Genomic DNA, 5,241 nt, shown 5'->3' on the forward strand with positions numbered 1-5,241 from the left:
CTCTGGGGTCTACTGGTTCTGCTTCTGAGGCTCTACCTGTGTTAGAAGCCACCAGCCTTCTTCGTTTCCGAGCTTGTCTGGAATCAACTGGTTCCCCACAGCACTTCTGCTTCCTCTGAGAGAGAACAAAGCCTTAGCATTTTCTGTGGGAGTACTATTAACATGGCCCTCATTTTTGCAACAACAGTGAAAGCATGTGAGGACACAGAAAACACTCCCACAAGGGTTGGAATATGCATCAAATGGTGCTGTGGGCCATTCCAACCAGAGCACGTGACATCAAGGAAAGGGCATTCCCCCGATCTCTTACCAGTTGCCTCAAAAAGAAAAAGCCTGTCCTGATAGCTTGCAAATGAGGAGAGTAGTTCACAATTATATCAGACTGTTGCTCACACTGTAAGCATTTCTGAACTATTACAAGCACCCAGAGAGATTCAAAATCTTCTATATCCCAGAACCTGAAGTTACATGAAGTTTTAATAGGCTTCTGTTCCCATGCATTTGCTACAAACTCTTGAAATCCCTTCTAGAAGTACCCTGGAAAACATGTTTCAAGAATCAGATTTGCATTCAGCAGTGAAATACTTACTGTGCTCATGGTGTTTCGTGATCTAAAACCACTGGAAAAGCAAGCAGACACCGAAAAAAGAATGTCAGGGAAGCTACAGCAATCAATCCCTTGGGTTCCTTTAGGTAGCACACTGCTACAAAGCTCTGATTTCTCAGGGTCAGAGAATGATGTTCTTCCAAACCTACCAGAAAAGCAGAGAGATTATCTATCTAGAATGCCTGTTCTCTGGGACACTCTCCTGCTCCAAGATTCCCATTCCCAAGTCACCGGGTTCTGCCCAAAGCTAGAGGGGAAGTCCATGAGTTTGGTACTTGATCCCACCTGCAGCTGGACCTGAAGCCCAGAATAGTCCCTCAGCCTCAGAAATCTCTTCAAAAATCATCTGCTCTCACCTGTACACTCAGTCCAGAGTTTTTCTCACAAATGTCAGCAAATCGCCTTCTGATCCCACCTGGGATGGAGAAGACAGATGCTCTGCATCTGATGCCCAGCAGAGAATCCATCAACTGACTTAACAGACTCCTGGTAACCGGAGTCCTCGAAGCAGGACTCTCCATGTCAACCGCTTGGTAACATTCCATGCCCAGGCAGCAGGAATCCACTTTGCACCCTCATAGAGTCCCAGAATGCCCTGCCTTGGAAGGCACCTTGAAGATCACCTAGTTCCAACCCTGCCATGGGCAGGGATGACACCGGCTGGATCAGGGTGCTCAGGGCCCTGTCCACCTTGGCCTGGAATGGGGCCTTCCAAGGACGGGACATCCACAGCTTCTCTGGGCAGCCTGTTCCAGTGTTTCACCACCCTCACAGTTCTTCCTAACACCCGACCCAAATCTCCCCTCTTCCAGTTGAAACCCGTTCCCCTTTCTCCTATGACTCTCTGACTCCTTTAGACACTGGAAGGTTGCAATGAGGCCTCCCCAAAGCCTGCTCCTCTCCAGGCTGGACAGCCCCGGCTCTCCCAGCCTGGCTGCAGAGGAGAGCTGCTCCAGCCCTCTGAGCATCTCTGCGGCCTCCTCCAGCCCCGCTCTAACATCCACATCCTGCCTGGATGCAGCACTCCAGATGGGGCCTTCCGAGGGCAGATCAGAAGGAAACATTCACCTCCCTCCACCTCCAGCCTGAGTAACACTGTAGCCTTTCCATGGCTAAAGAAACCCCACCAAATGCCCTGCAAAAAAAAAGAAACTTAAACCCTTCCTTAGCCTTCGTCCTCCATGTTTATTCTTCTGTTACTGAAAACTCTTATGAGACTGTTTTAAATTTAACCCTAGTAAATAGCAATTAAAATTAAATCAAAAGATTTTTTTTCAAACTGCTGAAAATCTAACAATTTAGATCCTTATTTAAAGTCTTTGAAGTCTTGATGTTTTCAGGTGTTCAACTATTCCTCTGCCAGCATTTCACAACAGGGCTGGGAGAAGGTTTGTTCTGCTCCTGGGGACAGCATCTTCCTCCCAAGACCCTGCTCTGCTTTGAAAAAAAGTCAAATTAAAATTCCGTTTGCCTTCTAGCCAGTCTGCCACTGGACCTGCATTCAGAGGGATCAGCTAAGGCAGCAGGCCTCTCTCAGCCCTGCTGGATACAGGAATGCTCCTCAGCCTCTGGTCCCATGGGTGTTCTCAGGTGTGGGGAGGATGGTGGAAAGTCATCCAATGCTGCGGATAGCATAAGGATATTTTTAGCTTATGCTCTACATGAGGAGGATAATTTCTTACAAAAATTTCTCTGTTATTACAACTGTTGCTTTTAGGTAATTGGCAAAGTGCTGATTGTTTAAGGATGGGTGAGGATGACCTTCCATTTTTCTCAGTCCTGTGTCTGGGAAATAACACATAGGCTTGTTTCTGTCACCGTATTTGCATCCTTCATTTCTCATATTCAGTGCCTGGAAACTGACACGAGGTACTTAATAATTCATCTATAAAATATACATTTGGAATTGCTCTAGCACCCTAGTAATTTTTTTATCAAGCATTAAATCTCCTTTATGATTTCTTTTATCTAAACCTCTGCCCTTTGGACCCAACATTTTTGGAAAGCAAAAATGTTTAAGTTGAGATGAAGCACAAGTGGATATGACACATCCCACATGTTAAAACAAGGAGCCTGTCCACTCACGCTCCAGGCACAGCTGAGGTTGGCTGAGTGGACTCGGCACCACTTGTGTTTCAGGGAAGGACTGGATGGCTTTTAGCAGGAATGTGTCTTCGGGGTAAGGCAAGAGGGAACACTGAGGAAAAGGAGGGGCACATTTTAGTAAGTCAAACATTTGAAGGCTATTAGGCTTGATCTCCCTCATCGTTGCTAGACAATTGCAGCAGGAGGCTGGTAGGCCTTTACTGTAAGGTCCAACATTTTTTAATTAAACCTGCTATTGAAAATATTCATCACTCAATGGTGGGACAGAGAGAAACTTTCATCCCTTCTCTGCACATCCTAGGGAAGCTGTAAAGGCCACATACCTGTTTTATCTCGTCCCATGCGGGCCAGCTTTGAAGCAAGGTGTAAGACCACTGAAACAACCCCTGCCTTTCCATTGTGGGAAGGAAGAAGTTTACATCTTTCAACTTTCAAAAATAAAAGGTTAATTATGGCAAACAGCCTAAACTAAGCCCACATTCAGCTGGCTTGGTGTATTAATCACCTGGAGGTACAGCATCAGCATTTTCACGTGATTGGCTACAGTTTGCCAGGAATGTTCAGAAGGAAAAGTCACCTCAGGAAGTGAGAAACCCACAGTTCCCTGGACAGGGGTTGTCAGCTCTGTACTCTCCCAGATCAGGGCTACCCTGGGTGTCAGAGCAAGGACCATAAAGTAATTTAAGAAGAGTGGCTGTAGTATAGGATGTCATTACCAAAGTAACCTGCTGCATGGCAATCACAAGAAAATCTACAATGACATGAGAAAACCAACTTGTCACCCTAGTTGGGTCGGTGCTGCCTCTCTCTCTGACTGACTATCTTTAATAACCATAATGGTTTTGAGCTGTGGGTAGACAAACAACTGCACTCCACAAGGTAGCAGAGGTCCAGTAACCAGACCAGTCCTTCAGCCCCATCACCATGGCCATGGTTGCCCACAGGGCTCCTACCAACAAGCAAGTTGGTTTCTCTACCATAGGGACCCACACAAGTGAAAGAGGTTCTGATTGTCCTCATGGGCCACCAAGGATGTGTGGCTGGTTATTGATGGGGGGTGCGAGACACCCAGCTCTCCACACGGCTCAGCACAGGAACAGAGTTGCACTCCCCAGAGCAACTCGGCAGACCAGTCCCTCTAAATCCACTATAGGGATGCAGGGAAATAGGCAAGAATTACCAAAAGAACCCCCAGAAAGATGTTATTATTGACAAATAATAATTTGTACTAGTCTCACTGAGGATTGCATTTCACTTCATGTGTCAAAATGTGCCTTTGCTTGACTCTAGCAATGGCTATGACTTCAGAATATGTTTCCCAAAATCTTCACAGGGGGGTGCAGGTCTATTAGAGAAATACCTATTAAGACTGTTCAAAGTAAGTAAATACATTCTTTAACTCCTCTGATGGTAGGCATTAGTGGGTGGCTTGTTCTACAGAACAAACATGTCTCTGATTTCCTTCTCTCAGTTTTTTCTAATTCTCCACAGATGTTTGAAATTCTTCTGTAGAGTCTACATGGGCTGGAAAGCTGAGTAAGATTTATACCTTGCTTTGAATCTGAGACAACATCTATGAGTGTGCTTGAAGGAAAATGTGCATATAAGGCTCTTCAGGCAGTAACTGAATGGATAACGTTTTTCCATATAGCTTCTATTGCTTTTTCATACTCAAGACCTAACACTTGGAAAACTCATCTTTGTAAACTGCTTTCTGTGAAGGTAGGTATCATATAGTGTTTTATATAATGTTAGGCAAAAATTACCTTTAAGGATTGGGTCACTATGGTAACCGTTCTTATCTCAGAATCAAATAGCCGCTATAGTTGTAATTAAACAATATATGATTTCTATGAAGAATAATTCTGAATTATAATTCATTTTCTGTCACATGCTGGAGTTATTTTTATTGCCCCCAAAGGCATCAGGATTTGTTATAATTCAGCAATGCAAAACTTTATAGAGACTATAACCTACGTTGAATCTACTACCAGAAATTGCAGTCAATGACTTTTGACTTCAGTCTCTTAAATAGTTCAACAGACTCCAGCAAAACATCAGTAACATTTTTTGTGGAAAGTAGAAGATAAACAAGGTCTTCTGAAACTTGCATTTTGTCACAGCTAGACATGTATCCTGAGCCCAGTGGTGCACAGAGAGGGGCCCAGGTTTGCTGCTGTATGCAGGTGGGTGGGCCACAAATTCAGATTTTCCTTTGGCTTAAGGAGAAGCTTTATTTAGAAAAAAAAAAAAAAGAAAAAAAAAAGAAGAAAAAATGAAGAAATTAAAAAAAAAAAAAAAAAGAAGAAGAAGAAGTACCTTCCTTGGGTACTTTTGCATATCACTTCTGTTCCCAGGACCAAGGTCATTCATGGAAATTTTGGTAGACTGCTGAGATACTGTCAACATTTATAGGTAAATCACTGTGACTGCCTTTAAAAACTATAACATGAGTAACAGGAGTATAATGCTCCACATGGCCTCAATCAAGACAAAAGTTGATTTTCAAATCAAGGGGAGCAAACCCA

General features: G+C 43.9%; 1 long non-coding RNA gene across 1 annotated transcript; it reads right to left on the bottom strand.

Annotated features, from left to right (window-relative positions):
- Positions 1–1,834, bottom strand: LOC127472374 (uncharacterized). Its single transcript, XR_007904988.1, has 3 exons — positions 964–1,834; positions 590–752; positions 1–115 (listed from the first exon to the last, which is right to left on the bottom strand). It is a non-coding gene; the product is annotated as an uncharacterized LOC127472374 (long non-coding RNA).
- Positions 1,835–5,241: the final 3,407 nt, after the last annotated feature.

This window comes from Manacus candei, unplaced genomic scaffold, assembly GCF_025592945.1.
Source record: "Manacus candei isolate 608988 ecotype Guabito, Panama unplaced genomic scaffold, ASM2559294v1 h1tg000028l, whole genome shotgun sequence".
Taxonomy (NCBI): domain Eukaryota; kingdom Metazoa; phylum Chordata; class Aves; order Passeriformes; family Pipridae; genus Manacus; species Manacus candei.